The sequence below is a fragment of the Anguilla rostrata genome, chromosome 3 (assembly GCF_018555375.3).
Source record: "Anguilla rostrata isolate EN2019 chromosome 3, ASM1855537v3, whole genome shotgun sequence".
Taxonomy (NCBI): Eukaryota; Metazoa; Chordata; class Actinopteri; order Anguilliformes; family Anguillidae; genus Anguilla; species Anguilla rostrata.
The window spans coordinates 28,226,858-28,247,262 of NC_057935.1; the positions used below are offsets into that span (position 1 = coordinate 28,226,858).

Here is a 20,405-nt window from a genome sequence, read left to right on the forward strand (position 1 = left end):
CGGTAGACAGACTATGCACATTAGGGCTGAGCCCCTATACACAGCATAAACATGTATCACAAAGGAACTTTTCGCTCCCTCTCTCCATACAGCGAGGCTGCTTGCGTGTCGGAAACAGTCTGCCCGCGCCATTTTAAAGACACAGGATTCCGCCTGCCAGAGAGGGGGACCGGAACAATGACATAAAGAGAGGCGCCGCGGCATGGTAGTGACACAGAATAGGCTGGTCATTTTCGTTGCCAATAACTCGCACACAGATATCTTCATCTACGGCTCTTTTAATTGGAGTTACTAAAGACAATAATCGTTTTGGTTCAACGGTATTCCTTACTGCTGCGTTATTTATCGAATAGACAAGAAACTGCTGTATATAGCCTATGTATAAAGATTACGTTTTCAATAAAACATTTTTGGAAAAATTTAAGAATTTGTAGTCCATGATATTGTCAACTGGAACATACGTCAGCGCTGTTTGGATTTACAAGAAGTGCAAACCACGTGTAATCCAAACAGAGTAAGAGAAGGGCATTTGGAACAGAATTTAACACTCGCGGAGTTGGTTTTGCATAATTGAAGGTGACGGGGTCACTGTTTCCCCGCAATGACAAAGCAATGCTGCCGAGGGACTCGCCGATCGATCAAATAAAACCCGTCCCATCCCGTTCCTCTCCCTTCAGAATGAAAGCGACACACGGGGAATCGAAAACACCTGATTATACAGCAAATGAACGCGTAATCGCTTTCCTACCCTCTTCCCTGCGCAGCACAAAGGTCTGCTCTCTCCCGCGCTACAGCGAACGTAGAGCGCCTGACGAGTTCTTCACAAATTTCCGTGTTTAAAACGTTGAAAACATCTAACAATTAACTTAAAGTACAACGCTGAGATTGGCGGTTTCTCATTATAGCCCTTCTGATAACATTATGTGCAGTGCGAGACAGTTTCGTCCTCATCTGTCGAGACGAAATACGCAATTTCCTCAATTGCAACTGCAGAACAAAACTGAGATTAAAATAGCCCAGTTACCCAGCTTGCCATTGATAAAACGTACACTAGCCTACATTTTGAATATCAAGGGAACTTTGATATTTTGTTCACCAGCAGACACAACGGCACACCATGGCTTTACAAGTGAGTTATATTTGCACGAAAGAAAACAAACTTCAAGTTTAATTAAATTTTATATTTGGGCTCCTCCATTGCCTACTTAACGTCAAAAACAGCAATACGGTGCCATGTTTTTTTTTACATTTAAATTAAACAAAACTAAAGGCTCGAGTAGAACTATGAACCTAAATGTACGAACCAACGTGACAACGCTATGGATCATTTCCGTAATGTCCAACAAAAAGATCACACCCAAAATAGCCTTCAGTTGAGCCATTATCTCGCTTAAAGCAGGACAGGGAATTGTCCGTCGATCAGGTCTACCAGTAACTGGTTCAAATACATCATCGAGCCGTGGTTTTCACTCAGATTCTCACGTAGGCCTATAGCCTACATTTTATGATTTAGGTCTGCTTGTTGTGCTCACGAAGCAATCCCTCATGGCAATCGCGTGTACCACTGGGGGACTTGACATGTAGGCTATTGGCCAAAAGGAAATGTTGCATTCAAGGAAGACAGTCTTGTTTTTAGGGAGATGGCTTTCTTTGACCGAAAACAGAATTAACACCCATTTAAAACATCACTGCATGTGTCGTTTCGATCCACATAATTACTCCAATCAGAGATGGAACGGTCGAGTCAAAACAGGCTAAGCCAATAAAAGGGGAAAATCCAGTAAGGCAAGAAGTAGGTCTAACGGTGCCACAAGTTTAAGTAGCCTATAAACCCTACATTATAATAAGGTCGTTGTAAGAATGCAGTCGAGCTGGTGAGGGGATTAGGGAGTGGAAAGGAAGAGGGAAAATACCAAGAGAGGTGGAACTCAACGGACAACCAAACAGCTGTGGCTTTATTTGCACTAGCTGTAAACAGGCCTCGTTCTTTCCCGACCGCATAGCGCGTGCAATGATGAAAAAAACATTTTACATCAGAACTAACAACAGCACCATTGTATAGTCCGTGTTTTAACAAAGCCTATGATTTCAGTCGAAATCACAGATTAATTCCAAGACAAATACGAAAGCGACTGAAATGGTTCTTTATGTCACCAAACATTCAAAATGCAAATCGATCCCTGCGTGTCGCCTCTTATCAAAACTGGCCTTGACGTTTCATTGTTAAAGGGCGCGACCAGTCCATTTGGTAACCAGGGGCGATCCATTTGGGTGAATAGTGAATACAATTTTATGGTGCTTGCCAATTTTTTTGAAAACGACGAGTAATTTCTGAATCAATGCGAGACCCACGTAGCTACCACCCTTCTGCATAGTAAGAAAAGCGCGCGACCCCCAGAATAGTGAAGGCCGTTTCAGGGCTCGGCAGCTGAAACACAACAGCCACCAATGTAATACGGTGGCCCAGACCACAATACAAGCTTATTTATTTGCAGGTAAGCAGTAAGCGTATTTGGATAAACATACAATGCACAGTAGCTCAACAGGGGAAACGGTTTTCCGCATGTTTCTCAGCGTCCTATCTTCGCACAGGATGTGAAGTGGCAGTGTTTCTACAGTGTTTCATCAGCAGTCAAAGCCCTAAGGCAGTGGCATAATAAAACTAGAACGATGTCTTCAGGTCGGGACCTGCTGTGGGAGAGCTGGTGATGCCAGCGCTCCTCGAAAATGCAGGTTTTGAGAATTTAACAACTGTACACAATACAACAGCATCAAAAAAATAAATATTATCCTAATCTATATGTATCTGCAGTATTTCTACACAAATGGGCAACACTGACTACTGCCCAGCATTGTGGAGGATACAGGGTGATTAGTAAGGAAACCATCCAGCATAAATAGTCGACTCTGCATTTAATGTGATCCCTATCATGCTAAACTACTACGCTTTAACAAGGAACAACTCTACTAAGAGTGTACACCCAGTGCCAATTCTGCAATGGTTCCAAATCTCAAACTCTGGGTAAAATATTCAGCGTTAGAGAAAACAATGCAAGAATAGGCAGTAACACGTTCTTATGAAAGCGCAGCGATCCGTGCACGCGGAGCTCCTGCGGCACAAAGGCTTTCTGAAACACAGAAAAGAGCTCTCCTGTTTCAGGCTGCAGTCCCGGGGGAGACTCGGACTGAGCGCGACTTCAATCAAACCATGACGTATCCGCCGGGAGCAAACTCTGAAACCAGATCTCTGCAGCCTAATGCCATATATTCTAATATTGACTATCAAAGGAGGCCTAATCTTAAAACGCTAAAATGGACGACAGGGTTGACGATGGCACTGTGCATCCTATTAACTCTGTGAGAACTGGGCCTTTAAACGCGTCCGTCTTTTTCCACATTTGAACTATGAACAACGTGTTTAAAAAAAGCTTTTCATTTTAGATAGATAGATAAACTAACTATCTATCTATCTATCTGTCTAAGTTAAATGCCAAACGCACACACCGCCGTCACCACCAACTATGCTAAATGTGACGTTACTGTTAACTGGAAACCACTATTGGCATCAGAAAGACCCCCCACCCCCCCAAAAAAAATTAAATAAATAAAAAAATAAATAATAAAAAAAATAAATCTAACCTTAAAAATTAGCAAAGCACCCAAACCGACAAGGTTTTTTAAAGTCTACAGAATGGAGTTTGAGCTCTCTCTTCCAATGAAAGTTATTTCAAAGGCTTTCAGCGTCCAAGCCAAAGTCCTGGTATTCTCATTGCTATTTTACTTGTAGACCGTTATAAGACCGTGGATAAAGGGCATGGTAAGTGATAGGTGATATTGGCTTGCTTTCCCATAAAATTACTGAATCTCAAAATACTTTTCTAAAACCATAGTTTAACGGAGTAAGCAAGGGGACTGTCGCATGCGCCACGCCTATCAAAAGCGAATAACTCTTCGAACATGAATGGTTAGTCCTAATAGCTCATTTAAATTTCGCATAAATATCAAAACCTCCCTAACAACAGCACGTTAACCCTTAGTATACAAATGTGAAATGATAAAACATAGTTATAGTCTACATTAAAATAATCCAGTTAACAAATAATAAAAATGTCTATGCGAATTTTGATATGCCAACACATCCATAAGTATCCTACGCACACGTACAGGGACAGTATTCCATTGTTTCAGTCCGGTGAACCGTCCCATTGCATAGCAAATTAACATTTTGACATTGCCCCGCGGGAAACAGAGCTGTCACAAATAGAAACTGCTCATCAAAGGCAAAACAATTACCTAAAGTCCTTTTGTTTACATGCCCACGCCGACTATCAGCACTAGAGCATGTGGACGTGCTAGAAAACCACGACCTTGTGTGGCTAAACTGCCAACCATTATCAGCGGAACGTTGCGCCACGTGACCTGAAAAGCGGCACTCGGGAACGCCAACATGGTTATTCCGATTTGTCATAGTTAACATTCCACTATCAAAAATACGTGTAGCCTAATTTAACCACACCCCTCCCTAAGCCTTGCCATCCCCTTGCGATGCAGGGTATTGTCTATGATTTTTTCATGCAACTTTGATAACAAAACACTATGGGGTATTTCTGACGTTGCCAACTTATTTTAAATGTGATGTCTGCTCAAGTAATCACATTTTAAAAGACTGAGGCTATTGCTAATTTCAATGGCAACTTGATTCTCAGTCCCTAATGGATTTACATCGCGCGACGAAGCAGAAACCTACATTCTCGCTACTGATAGGCTATGTTCGAATAAAATCGTACACCCAGTAACGAAATAAAATTACCAGCGTGCAGTAGGCTAGCCTATATTAGATTAAGGTTTAGGCAACGATTTTGGTTTTCCACGGGACATACCACTTAGCATTCAAAAACTTAATTTTGAAAAGACATGGTTTCACGAATTAGAAACACTGACATATGGGGGACGGTGGAAACGCTATAGGACGAAAAGGCATCTTAGTTTCCCTCCGCTACTACCGCAAATCCAGGCAATGGATAAGGTAGAAATCAAACTTAAGTTCTTCTAATTTCACGAGTTTAGTGGGCCGTGGGATGGTTTTGCTTAAATTTAAAGAATAAAAATGACAATGAAGTGGCGACACACGACATAATTAGACTAGCCCACTTGCTGCGGGGTCATTTTCCACAGGCTAAGTCCGATAAGGTCTTTCAATAAAATTTGGTCAGATTAATATTTTCTATGCCATCAATTTGGGATTTTAACTTAAAATTGTAAAACGTATGCATTGATATTGGAGCCAAGATTTATCGATATCTAATGTGGCGCGACGGTTTCTATGCTACCACAATTGCGTGTCACAGTCGTATGACTTAGTTCACACTTATCGTCTGAACTTCGGTCTATAATTAATTTCCAATATTATCTGTACGTCCTGTTAAATCCGCAGTTGTGTGGAGAAGTCCAGAATGACGAAAGAAGGAAAGTGTCCGTTTCCCAAATCATTTCCCATAGCCTATACACTGTATTTAGTGTTAACACTGAAAACCCTTTCTCCAAAGAAAGAATAAATAAAAATGTACGTAATCTATAGGGTAGCCTATAACTCTATAAATACAGGTTTGTGTACGTTACGTGCAACTACTTCATGCTGGGATATGCGTAGCGGATTCTCAATAAGTAGCCTCGTATTAACGAATCATCCATAGTTAATTCTACCATTTCATTCGTTCGTCTATAGGCAGCGAGTCGTGTAGCGTACTGTAATAGCCCTACATAAGGCTAAATATCCGACTTGGATCATCGGTTGATTGTAAAATAGCAACAATAGCGTGTCCGCTTATTCTCTGGGGGAAAACTTTTTGTGGGCACATGAAGCGCTCCGTGAACTGTCACATTGAACATCTACCAGCTTCATTATTTTTCAGGTTTGCGTGACGGTAATGTAGTATAATGGGTAAGGAGCTGGTCTTACAACCTTAAGGTTACAGTTTCGATTCCCGGGTAGATCCACTGCCGTTGTACCCTTGAGCAAGGTACTTAACCAGCATTGGTTAAGCATTTCTTCACTATATCAGTATATATCCAGCTGTATAAATGCAATGTAAAAAGTTTAAGTCGCTCTGCTAAATACCTGTAATGTAATGGTAGAATCTACCCAGTTTACAAAGTTTTCGAGTCGTCTAGGACGTAGCCAGGCTACATCCACGTAAAACCTGAGCTATATTGTGGTTACCCTAGTTCGTTCATGTCAAGACGTCGCTCAACCTAGACTTCCACCCCTCTAGATTAAGGCTTTTTCTCACTGGGGAATAACATCGTCAGCCTTGTAATACGCTTTCCCCTACGAAATTAAAACCCCCGAACGATCCTAATAATGGATCGTTTCATAAATGGCATTTAGCCTATTCGTGGAAACTGTACTGGGTATTGCTCACACGACCAGCTTTAGTCCGGGTTAAGAAATAATCCTTTTACAAAACATTCAAAACTTGCGCTAGTACTACCAATACTGCGACTTTACCACACATTCACAAAATGTTCATACCGGTCCTACCTCAATATAAATCTCCTGGAACTGGGCTAAAACGATACGCTACTTTGTCTAGAATAACCACTGAAAACAGGCAAACTTCCTACCTTTTCACTAGACTGCTTCTGGGCTGATTGAGCAATTGTTCGTATTTGCGCGCTGGTTTTCAATTAGTTGCGTCAAATTAAGCCAGACATTCAAATTAAATTCAGTCACCAAACGCCAGGGATAATGAACGTCGTCATGAGGACAGCTCGTTTTTTTAAGGACTAGACCTGTCAGATCTTACAGTTACGCGGGTCAGATAAAGATTCCCCGCTGATATTTAGGACAAGCGTAGTCTACGAATGTTTCAGAAGGTTGCCTATTCTAGATCTAGAAATAGGCACAAAGTAGAATACACTCTTGCAGTTTGGCTCGCAACAGCCATTCTGTGTTCTAATGGGGATGGGGACTTCGCATGCATCACCCCCGATGGATCCACCTGGCTCGTGGAGTTACAGTTGCACTCTGTCCCGCGAGGTACGAATCCGAACCTTCAAATGCCCTCCCGTACACATAGGCAAACAGTAGGCTACTGATACCCTCCGTGCTGAATTACACATTCGCACGTAGACTATACTACAAGTGCACAGGGCGAGGCTCGTATCCGTAGCCTACCCGCATGATTTCTTGGACACAGGAACGTGTAGTCTACCTTCATCAACAAAACATAAGTGGATGTCCAGGAGGTCATATTCTTTATGATAACGTCTCCGGCTTTTAAAAACAAATCCTTGAATTTCATTCAGCTAAACCGGTCACAAACTCTCTCTTTAAAAACAAGCACACTTTCTCCTCGAATATAGCCTACGAGGGTCCACTGTAAAATTGGTCCGCAAATCGGGAAGCCCAATCGCGGCGCTGGAACCGATTCATTATGACAAGGATGTATCCAGTTCGGACCGATTCGCTTAAAACAATTGGAGTAGCCCAATTTAACATCGACCAACCCCGTACACAACACGGACACTTTCGGGTAAAAGGTAACGTTAGTCTAGCTAGATGTGTGAAAAGCAAACGTAAAGAAGAAAGGACTGTTCAAATAGGTTCGCTATCGCTACGGATAAAACGCAGCATTCAGGTCGGAACAATCCACGAAGGTCGCAGTTGTTTATGAAATTCCATGAACTGTTCGCGGCAAATTAACGCAAATCGTTCGACGTCGGTACTGGGTTAAAAAAAACAACTTGAAAAAGAAACCGATGATGCAGCGAACAGCTCAAATAAACAAGCTATTTCTCTTACCTGGACAAAATTTTGATATAGCTCTCAGTGCAGTGCAGAATCCAATCGTATATTGAAAATCACGCTTATTTCTCCTGTTTAAAATTTCCGAGTTGATCAGTTCAAACCAGACAAGATCCTGTTTCACAGAAGCGCAAACATTCCAGCCAAACTCAGACCACCGTCACGAGCAAAACAACAGCGGTCGATAGAACGCGGAGCGATTCGTTCTGTATTAATTAAAAGGGCAAAATGAAGTGGTAAGTGTTCTTGTTTAACATTTGCTAAAGGCAGTCCAAGTACTTTTTTGTAGCGATCCGAAGTTTCTGTGTATTTCCAGTCGGGGGGAAAAATGCGCAAAAGTAACGTGGTTCATAGACATCCTCAGAAACCAAGATCCAAACCAGTATATTCCTATGATCGAATGCAAGGTTAAATCTCCGTGTAGGCTATAACACAAGGGTACAGGTGGCGATAGTCCTTGGACTCCGGCAATTAATTTAGCCTGGTTATGCCTCGCAGCGCCATGTTGGGTAACAGCTCAAACCGAACACACGCCGATTTTAAGTGTAACTAGTAGCCTAGTTATGCACTTCCTCGTAAATGCGTAGAATATATAATTCCCATTTTGAAGATATCTTCTACCCTTCCATTCAGCTTCTCGATCAAACGTTTCAAATATTTATCTTTACGTCCTTTTTGTCAGTTCCCGTTCCTTCTTTCTGCCGCCCTGAGCAGCCCGAGACACCAACTGCTTCAGTCTCCGTGCGTGCGACGGAGAATGAGAGCGGAGAGCAATTCGCTCCCACTCACAGACTTTACCCAGAAGGCCAGTCGGGGAACCGCAATTACCATAAACCCCCAGCACACTTTGCTCGGCGGCTGTGTAAAACAAAACAAGAGAAAAAATGTCTCGAGCGAACGAGAAAGCGGGACGGGAAACGATCAGCAATTGCACGTGCGTCTCCATTCGCTTTCCATTAAAAATAGGCTAGCTCACAAAGCGGAAATATGTTAACAATAGGCCTAACATTATCCCTACACTTAAGGCATTCCTCTGTGTTTAGGACGCACTCCATGTAATCTCACCAAACTAAATATTTATTCGTAGTATGGATTAGTTTATACTTAAAGATGCTGTTGCAAAGATGATTTTGTGAATTTGAAAATATTTTTAAATACATTAAATTGGAGACCCTTAGTCCATATACGGCATTCCTTTAATGTTTTACAAGCAGCCTATAGCTACAGTAAAATGCGCACGGTTCACGGAATTATAACTGTGGTATCTCCCATGGGAATTTAACCCGAATTCTCATGTCCAGACCAAGGTCGAAGACCGCATGTAGCCTATGTAATTTCGCGATGTACATACTGCTGAGTACTTTTCATGGGTGCTGGTAGGCCAATGTCCAAAAATACACACGAATAGATCTTCAATGAGAATAAAGCAGTTAGTTGTCCTTGTCACATACGGAGTAGCAAGCAAGAAAGGCATGTCTAGGCTACAGAAAAATGGGATGAAAACAAGTGTAACCCGTGCAGCAGACTATACCGTTGATTTCATAATTTAGAATGTCAACCTAGATTATATTTGATTCGTAGTTTACCGATATAGGCTACAACCTAATTCACAAGTTTTTAGAAATTCAAATTTCAGCAATAGGCATACTTTGAACTATTTGTGCAAGTTACGAAAGACTGGTAAGCATGACCTTGTGTAAAATGATGGATAAAGTAAAAACAGCATTTTAAATGCTGTAGGCGATATGTGAAACAAACAATACAAAACAAAAAGCCTTAATATGGATTGTACGAAAGATCTGAACGAAGAGTCTGAGTCTGTATTTTGACACTTATATGTGGATACCTTGCCGCGATTGTATTTGCAGCATTGTGCGCTATATTTACCTGGAAGCAAGCTGTAAAAGACCAGTTTATTACGCCGTACAGCAGGAAGCAAGATAATCACGCACGCTGTGGCCGTAATAGGATTGCCTGTATAGTCTGACAGCAGCCCTCCCCCTCGCGCAACCCCTCGGGAGCTGACCCGAAGGTCATACGGCGGTGCAATGCGCTTATAGGGCGGGAAGGATTTCTCAAAGAGCTGGGGCCTGTGGCTATATAAAAAAAGTAGAAATATCAATGAAACCAACCAGTATTTACTGCTGTGATAAATTTGTTTACAAGCGCTGAAACGTTAAAAAAGGGGGAATGGAGAGGGGGTGGTTGAGATATGCTACCCATCACCCTTGTTGATCAGGCATGCGCAATGAGCACGTGAATAGATTCTATTACAGAAGTTAATTAAAACGTAAAATCGCCATCAAACGTGTGTTTACTTATTTTATTTTACAACACAAGTAGCAAACAGACACAGTTAGATGCAATCCAGAATTAAGTCCCACGAATTAAATTTGCTTGCGGTACAGATTAGGCTATCTATGCGCTTCACAAAATATTTAAAGGCGCAGACTACGCCTATTTTAATGACTTCGTGTAATATTAGTAATAGTCGGGGGTTTCAAAAGACATATCTAACGGTATAAACCATTAATTAACTTCATTTAAGCTGAGTAATTGTCACCGCGACTGACTCGCTTGTGCAATTTACACCTTTTAGCAAATGCAGCTTTCATGGGTTGCAGGGTTCACGGACAGGACACAAGGCGGCTCTTGCACTAGAGTCCTGAACGGAAGTGTAGGCTATATTCGATTCCCTACTCGAGTAATCAAAAACACTGCTTCATAGGCCTACACACAATGGTCAGTACGTAGCACTAACAGTGAAACGTAGAGTGCAGGACCCTGCCTGTTGCTGTCTGTTTACCCATAGCCCCTACAAACGTGGCGAACTTCGCACATAATTGTACAGAAAACAGTGACAAGGAACACACAAACTGTGAAAGTCATGGCGTTTTACATGACAAAACTTTTTTCATGTAATCAAAACAAACTATTCTACAATATAATTTCCTAATTATTACTTAGTCTGCATTATTGGCGTTAATCGTGAACAAAGAGTTAGATAGTGCCACAATACGACAAGCCTGTATTAACAAGTCACAATAGGCTACAAGTCAGCCTCAGGCACGTGTCCGAGTTTTTAGCCCCCTAACCCCCCACCACCCATTATTCATGTACAACCCAAAGGCACGATAAGATGTGTAGAAGCATTGGTTCGTGCAATGAGTCGGGTCAATCAACAGATGTTTACCATTTAATAACGATCGCCTGCAGGTGGGTGGACAAAGGGCTCTGTTTGACTCTACCAAAATGATCAGCATTAAGCTTGAAAACGACTGCTCTTCTGAATTCATGACGCGGACATTAAACCTCTGAAACGCTCGTCTTCACTCTTGTCATTGTGATGATACGCTCTATATAGCCTACCACGGTTATATATCTGAAGATTTTGCGTTTTAGTGGTCCAAGCGGGTGTAGCCTACAAAGGCAGAGTTTAGCGAAGTTCCGTCAGTTTAGGAAATTACCGACGGCGTCATGGTTGAGATCATTTGGAGTTAATAAATCTCTAGAAAACATCCTAGGCTGGTCTTGAAAATATTTGCTAAGCACAGGAACTGCATTCACCGGAGTGTCGCGTAGGTCTACTGTTCCTGCAAGCAGATTAGAGAAAATGAGTTATAGGTTACAGCTCGGGTTGCCAGATTTAGGGACTGTCAAAACCGGACAACATGCACAACTGGAAGCTTAATTGCGAACCGGGGTTGTGAGTGCTATTGAAACAAATAAATTTACGAATATGACAGATTAAACGATAGCCAAATCATCCGTACTTCGCCCCCGAAACACCAGTAGGCCTGCGATTAAAAATCACATTGAAAATAGGCCTATGTGGCGAATTATAGTGAAGTTTCTGAATTTACAACAAAATAACAAGTGGAAGCAGAAAGATTTTAGCCTTGCCCCGATCCTATTTATGTTTTTAGACTTGAATGTATTTAAGCAAAATGTACAGCAAAATGTTCAATGTATAATTAACTCTGATACTGCATCTTGCACCTCTAATTAAATCAGCACCTCTGATTTAGTACTGCTATGTGGAAAGTAATTTCCTGTTTGCTTATATATTACAAGGGTGGCCGGGGAGACAGTCGGTTGCACAGCACTCTATCCCAATACTTCAGTACGTTAGTACGCACCAGTGCTGCTCGAAATTTACGCCCTTGAGAAAATCGAGAGCCGAAGCATGGGGTGGCAGCGAAAATAAAATAGTCCTAGACCACAAAATGCGGAAATGATTGCAAATCTGGAAACAGAATTACTATTAAAACTATTTTTGTTAAAACGTTTGCCTTTATTGTTTGGTGGTCAGTGAAGTGGTAATTAGGTCTATGCTATTTATCTGACCACGTTCAAAATTGAATAGACGTCACTTCAAAAATTGTGCTAGAGAAATTAGATTTGCCTACATATTGGCGCAAGTTCATACATAGTTCGCTAAACACAAACAAGTATGTTTTATAAATGCGTGTGTACGAAGGCAGCCTACGAGTACTCCTTAGAAAAGAAGGCGAAGAGAGAGTAAAGGTGGCGTACGACGGCGGTGTTTTCCCGTTCGCTCCCGAAATGCAATTTGATACGGATCAGAAGGCTCTGAGGTTCGCCGCGCTATGGCCGATGAGGCAAAAGTCTTTCTGTATGCGCAAAACTATACACACGCATTTAGAAAACTGGGGAGGGGGTATTACAAGACTACGTTATACTGATGACCATCAGTGCTGTGTAGCCTATGCACTCAGAGAAAGGGGTTCTGAAAGGGTTCTTTGGCTTGAAGGGGAACCCTTTTTGTTCTTTATGGAACCATGGGAGGTGTGAAAGCTCCTAGATTGAATAATTTTGCCCGACAAAGAACCCTTCATCCTTAAGTAAAGGAGCTCTATAAACAAATTGTATTACCGTGATGTTTGTTCTGTATTTTCCTGACACGATGTGTTGGGGCGCGAATGCAGCCTCTCGTAGCGCTGACCATGGACAGGAGCAGCCTGACTAGAGATGCATTCGCATCACTGTTTCTAAATAACATAACATTGGTCGTGGTAAAAATATGATGTATATCGCAGCGTCACCATCCCTAATCCTACCAATAAAAATGAAACAAAGCAAGAGCCTATTAAAGAGTATAAAATAGGAAGTGGTTAATGGATTACTATGCACTCAACAGATTTATGAACATCTTGACTTACTTAACATCTTGACTTCCCGCTCGACTTATTTTAAAAACTCTGTAACTGTCTTACGCGCGCGCGAGAGAGAGATAGAGAGAGAATTCATTTAGGATTAAACGCAAGTAAAGTTAAGAACATTAAAGTATTCAGAAGAAATGCCCGGTAATGTCCAATGGGTAGTATTTAAAACGTAAGAAAGTAACATAAGTCCGTGCTTCTATCATTACTAAAATTAAAATACACAGAAGGTTTGAAAAAATTCAGGAGCACTCTTTTCTCGGACTGGACTTTCGTTCCTGCAGTTTTACACCTTACCCCCCAGCGAGCACAAATCAGAATCGAGAGGGGTGGAAATCTAGGTTAATAGACATTTTAACAAATGGACTAAATTAATCCCAATATAGCCGAGGTTTTACCAGGATATAGCCAAGATACGTCCTAGTCGGCTAGAAAATTTTCACTTTTCAAGTAAATATAGGCTACATGACATTACATTGCATTTATTTAGCAGACGCTTTTATCCAAAGAGACGTACAAAAGTGCATTTCATGGTCATGGACAACTACAAAACATAGGTTCAATAAGATACGATATTGATGACGACCTATGGCAGGATATTTGAACTTGTAACGCAGGAGAACCGCCATCTGGGCCTACTTTTTATGATATTGTAACCGGCCGCCGCATCTGTGTATAGTTGATGTAGTTGTATAACACTTACCTGTTTGTGAATAGCTAGGATTGGGCTGGGGAATAGCCAGTCAGGCTTCATTGTGATTTGTACCAGTCATTTGCATATTGGCCGCATGTAATGTTTACCTTTAGCTACGTTTACTTGGCAAGTTAATAAATGGACTCAATGGCTCAAAGTAGAAATCGCTACAATATTAATACTAAAAATAATTTTACTATTTTAGGAAAGTTAAACTACATCTGCCAAGCTATATAAAAGGATAAAAAATAGGTTAGAGTAAGTATTTGACAATTAAACGCACATAAAACTAAAGTTTTCTTTTTAAATAAGCCATTCAACGAGACCGCTTTCTTCCCAAGAAAGAAGTCTCAGAATTCATGTAAATTAATTTCCATACTTGATTAATTTGACCTCTCGTACTCACATAGGGCCGCTATACCTAGACTGTCAGTAGGCTAATGACTTTCGGTTAATGGTGACTTCTCTGATATTTGACCAACGTCTGCACAACAGCTGTTCGGAAAAGGTATTTGCCGGACTCTGTGGGAGAGAACCATGTGTTCGGACTGCCAAGACACTTGTGAATTCCTTGTTGTGTTCGCCCGGTTCTCTTAATCATAATTCAACCTGGCTGTCCATAGGACTTTGGTTCTTCATAATAAACAATGTAGAATAGACGCCCTCAATTCTGAATGCTTGATGGCGCAATGCCGATTATGAAAGTAAATGGTTCAAAACGGTGATCTTCATTCCTGGTCCCGGAGAGTCAGCGGTTCTGTTGGTTTTTATTTTCAAGTTATTTCTCAGCTTATTATCAGCGACCAATTCAGACCCAGTGAGTTAACTGTGTAGTCTAATCGACAGCTTTAATTGATCAATTAATTGCGAGTAACAACAAAAACGAATAGATCCCGAGGCTCTCCAGGACCAGGGATGAAGATACTGGTTTTAAAAAATGGAAAGTAGGCCACAAATATATTAAGCACCTAGTCAACAGAACAAATAACTATATAGCTAAGCATAAAACATACAATTTTCTATAAAAGAACCCCACTTTTCAAATGTGTTTAAAACAAACAACAAAACTAGTCTATATGCTAGCAATCAAGTGGGAAAACACTGCTTGTGTGTAGGGAGGTATAACCACTTTGTAATAAGTCTATAGATGAATATATACTACACAGAATCGGGTTAACAAAATGCTAATCGTGCCCTTCACCGTGCTCACATTTTCATTCATTTCAAACGTCAAATGATCTAAGGAAACAAATAACTCATATGCCTCGTATAATTATATGGTTAGCTCCCAGTGTGTGAAAACTACATCTAGGCTGCATAAAAATCAGTGAAAGGATTGAAAACTCGTGGTGCCGAGCATTGGTATTTCAGTGGTTAATTTGTTCTGACACCGCAGGACCCCTCTCTCACCCTACCCCGACCCATATTGTATTAAGAGCCGGGGGCGGGAGTGGTCGGCTGTGCATTTCCCAAGTGGGGGACGCAAAAAAGCTGCTGCGAGTCGTCCATCAGCAATAGAGCCCAGCCTGCCAGTGATAATGTGCAATCAACACGAAATCCCCAACGGCAGGCACGATCCATCCTTTCCGCAAACCAATGCTCTCGTTACAACCGGAAAGGGGAGTGATTGATGGGAGTTTGAGTGTCTGTAATTTCCCCCGAAAGAACTAAGAAATAAGCGGCTATTTTATTATACTGTTGTGTTTGCGCCAGCATCGCATGAACTGGAATTCAACTGAGATGATATTTCTCTGTATGTTGTTACATTTGGGAAACGGAACGAAACCGCGTGACGTAGTTAGGCTACTTAGATCATCTTAGACAACCGTCTACGCATAAGCAGGTCGAATGTCAAAAGAAAAAAGCCGCAAGCTCTTCAACGGAGTAAACTTCGCATCCAGTTTACCTGGCTGGAGGGCGGTGGCCCAGATTCAGCACAATTCTAGGACAGCCTCCTTCCCATCGACTATTTATTTATTTGACAGGAAACCGTCCAAAAAAAAAAAAAATTAAGTTTTGCAATGGTGTCTAATGACGGGTTATGGTGTCAAAATATCAGGCGGAACTGTGCCTTTGGTTTAACCTAATCAAGACCGTTTGCCCAAATAATGACAAAACTGTTAGCCTACATGGAAACAGACAGACCAAACTGTCTCAAGTGTATGTTAATACTGTCCACGTCCTATCTTCTACAACTCGCCTTAAATCCGCAAGGAAATCTGCTCCGTTTAGAGTGATACGCCAGCGGAGCTAGGAAATCCCTTCCGCAATGACAGTAACCATATAAGTTTCCAGAGTATCAGCTATAAAATCCTAAATCCAGTTAATGAGGGTGTAGCGAACCATTTATTTATAATGAATTAATAAATAAATAGATAGAATATAATTAGGCAAAATGAAAACTCCCCTTTGAAGATAAGAGGTAAAATGTTACTAACTGCCCAAGAAAAAGCAAATGATATTAATCTATATGCTACCGTAGGCTATATATATTGTGGACGATGTTCGCGTCCAAAATCACGCATAATTAATAGGATAAATCTGTATGAATATGACCGAAGTAGGCCATAATGAATATAGGCTACTTCACGTACATCAAAATATGGGACAAATTATGTCTTCCAGGTATACAAGTGTACCCGAGAACGTTTTTCGGTTAATTGTCCAGGAATACAAATTTTAATACGGTCATCAGGAATAATTGTATTATTCCGCACCATAATAGTCTAAAAACGAAACGACAACATTAGGCTAGGCTACTACTATGGGACCGAAACCGGAACGCAATTCCCCCTTTTTCCTAGATAAACTGCGTCTGGTATACTGGTAACCAAACTTTGCAGGGTAAGACGGTGCAAGCATTGTGATCAAATATCCCCATCTAGTGGCCACCTTCGGAAATTCATTACAAAACTACTATATGCAACCTCTAGCCATACCCAAAATGAGCTCTGTAATGACCTAATTCAAAGACAATTAAAATATCAATTATAGTTTATAGAATTTGTAAAGTGTCTTTGTGACAGTTCTCTGTAAAAAAAAAAAAAAAAACAATATACAAATAAAATGGAATTGAATTGAAAACAATACCTGGTGAAGTCTATGGGTCACAGACTTAATTTATAATAATTCTTTAATAGAGTAGCAAGGCAAGAGACAGAGCAAAAAGAGAAAACACTCCCAGTGGGTAGCACAGTGGGTAAGGAACTGGGCTTGTAACCAAAAGCTCATAGGTTTGATTCTTGGGTGGACACTGCCGTTGTACCCTTGAGCAAGGTACTTAACCTGAATTGCTTAAGTATAAATCCAGCTGCACAAATGGATACAATGTAAAAAAAAAATGCTATGTAAAAAGCTGTGTAAGTCGCTCTGGATAAGAGTGTCTGCTAAATGCCTGTAATGTAATGTAAAACCCTCAAACGGTGGCGAGGAAATACTCCCCAATGGGAAGTAATCTCGAGAGACACCCGGCTATAGAGGGGGAGTCCATCCTCCATTGGCCAACCTCGTGTGAAGTAGTAGACAGTAAATAAAATTGAACAGGTTACAGCTGAGGTGAAAGCTAACAGTAATAGTAGAAGGCCAAATGATATAGTTAGAATAGTGCAGTTTAGAGGAGCCGTATGATGGATCTGGAGCTCCAGACAGCGTCAAGGCATGGGCAGGGGAGGAACACGGCTGAAGCAGTCCATGAACATGGAGCAAAGGACAGGACTGGAGCGATCCTGGGGATTCAGGCCAAGGAAACAGGCTGGTGTGGTCTTTGAACTCAGGGCGAGGTAGGAGGTGGGACCCCATGGAAAGAGAAACAAAGAAGACAGGGTTAAGGTCAGCTAGACACTTGATGCTAAACTACCTTGTGTGTCAACTCTGTAGGGCCAGGTTGACACTGGAGGCTCAGCTAACTAGTTTGACCGCTCCGTTGATGCGAGCTTGACACTTAATGCTAAGGTCCCTACCGAGCCCAGACATCAGTGTTTAATTTCATAGACTCCATGATTATACATGACCATTTGACAATATTATAGGACTATAGGAATGGCTATCTATAGGACAGACTAAAGAGGTAAGTTTTAAGCCTACACTTAAAGGCAGAGAGTGTGTCTGAAGCCCGCATATACGTAAGGAGATTGTTCCATAAAACAGGAGCTCTATGAGAGAAGGCTCTACTGCCCATTGTAATTTTAGATACATGTGGAATTTCACATAACCAGCATCTTGTGAACGAAGTAACCTTGGAGGAGAGTAAGGAATAAGTAACTCACTAAGATAGTCAAGGGCCAAACTGCAAGATCTTATAGTCGATTCAGGATTTGACAGGCAGCCAGTGAAGAGATTTGAGTACTGGACTAATATGTCCCCATTTCATACTTCTTGTTGTGTCTTCCCTGGTGATGCTCTGACAGGCCTGTACCACAGCCCTCTTCAGTTCCTGTATGTTTCGGGGGTGTTTTGCCTTCAGTCTTGTCTTCAGAAAGTGAAATTCATGTTAAATTGGATTCAAGTCAGATGATAGACTAGACCAGTAAAGAAAATACCACTTTTTGGCCTTGAAAAAGTCATTGGTTACTTTGGCAGTATGTTTGGGGTCATTGCACTGCTGCAAGGTGAAGCTCCTTAAAAGTTTTTGGACATTTGGTAGAAAATTAGCAGTGAAGATGTTTGTATACACTTCACAATTCGTCCTGCTGCTGCTGTCAGCAGTCACATCATCAACAGATGCAAGTGAGCCAGTTCCAGTGGCAGCCATACATGCCCAAGCCCTAACACTACCTCCATGTTTCACTGAAGAGGAAGTATAGTTTGGATCATGAGAAGTTCCTTTCTTTCTCCACCCTTTCATCTTTTCATCACTTTTGTACAGGTTAATACTCATCTCTTCTGTCCATAAGATTTTGTTCCAGTTTTTTAAAATGTAGTTTTTAGCTTTTTAGTTTTTAGGTTCTAACCTGGCCATTTTGTTCTTGAGGCTTACTAGTGGTTGACATATTGCATCTTGCTGTGAACCCTCTGATATTATGCTGATGTAGTCTTCTCTTTATTGTAGTCTTTGACATATCTATGCCTACATTCTGGAGAGTGTCCTTGATCAGTTTGACAGTTGAAAAGGGGTTTTCCGTCACAATTGAAAGTATTCTTTGGTCATCCACTACTGTGGTCATCCGTGGTCTACCAGGATGCCCCAGTACTTGCCCACTTTTGCAGAGGGGGCAATGAGATGCTTTGGAGAGGCAAACAAATTTTGGCCTGCAATATTCCTGTAAAAAGTGCAATTTATCTTTGATCTTATGGTTGGCCCTAGTCTGCCGCCCAACCTGTCTACCAGAGTGGGCAATGGCTATATTAATCTGGACCAGAAATGAAATTTTAAACTGTAATGCAGATCCGACTGATTTTAGCAGTCACTCCTACAAAACCAATGTGAGGACATTACACCGCTTTTATTTACTTCCTTTCTACAAACCAGGCACCTCAATTGCATTGGACCGGACAGATGTATCATGCCATAATATGGGCAAAAAAAAGCCTACAATCATCCATATTATGATTTAACCTACATGACTTGTATAAAACATGTGGCTGAAACACCTATTCAAGATGTTCTGTCATTCATTTAAATGCAGTTACGGTATTAGTCAGTACCATAACAACATTTAAATGAATGACAAAACAATGTCTTTTCCTGATCCTCTTGTACTGTTGAGGGTTGCACAGACGCAACTGGATCAGACACAGCTATCTTGCTCCAATCACCGTTTAGGATATTTACATGCAATCACACAATTGTATCAGATGCAGCTCTCATTACACATACATAAGGAACCTGAGTAAACATAATACACATTTCTAAAATAGTTGTTTTAATGAAAAAAATTGCCAAACACCCATATCACCCATCTAAAAATGCAACTGCCCCCTTAGTTACCCAATCAACAAATGTAATTGATAGCTGATTGAAGACTGCCAGGCTTGATTACAACCAGCTCTATTGAATCTGAACCTCACTCATATTGAATGTTACCATCAGAGTGAAGTAATCACCACAAAGTTTCTTTGTTGAAATATAAATTTGTTGAAATATATTAGTCTGGAACGAGTCACAAAGCCATTTCTAAGGCTCTGGGACTCAAATGAACCACAGTGATTTTCTGGAATCAATGTTGCACGGCGCATGGACGCAGTCAGTGGCATGGCATGTGGCGCACTGGGTGTGGCTTGTGATTGTCGCTATTTTCAGGACCAGAGATGAGCGGCGCACAGCTTGAAGCACGTGGCACACCTGCCAACAGGGCTGGGTTGCGCTGAATATACTATCATGTGGATGTGGTGCAACTACGTTTGTTAATAGCCAATCAAATGACCTCTTTTAATTCCCGTTTAGAGCCGCAGGGCCTTGCCAATTTCTGTAGTCTACCGCTGCATTGGAAGACATGGACAATCGTGTAATGATGTGTCTCACAAGATGTTCCTTTGCAGGAGGTGCAGAGTTGGGTTGTCACTTTTTTAAAATCGAGTTGAACAAATCTCATAAATAAGAGATATTGGTTCAAACTTCTTCAAATTTTCTTCCATCAGAATCACAACATCACATAAATGCTTATTATGGGCCAGTTTTATTATGGGCTAATTTCCCATTATACCTGTAGCTTATTAGCTTAAGTGCTCTATTATAATTATAACACGAGTCCATCATTCACAACAATGGCATGGCTTAACTGAA

General features: G+C 41.2%; 1 protein-coding gene across 2 annotated transcripts in view; it reads right to left on the reverse strand.

The window, feature by feature from the left end:
* The window catches only part of bcor (BCL6 corepressor), a 60,954-nt gene extending 51,239 nt beyond the window's left edge, over positions 1-9,715 (reverse strand). Inside the window, exon 1 of one of the 2 annotated variants that reach the window (XM_064327125.1) lies at positions 9,695-9,715. The gene's annotated coding sequence lies outside the window, so the exon portion shown is untranslated. Of the gene's footprint in view, positions 1-7,804; positions 8,712-9,694 lie in introns of those variants that run through there. The other variant, XM_064327123.1, reaches the window with a different exon arrangement.
* Positions 9,716-20,405: the final 10,690 nt, after the last annotated feature.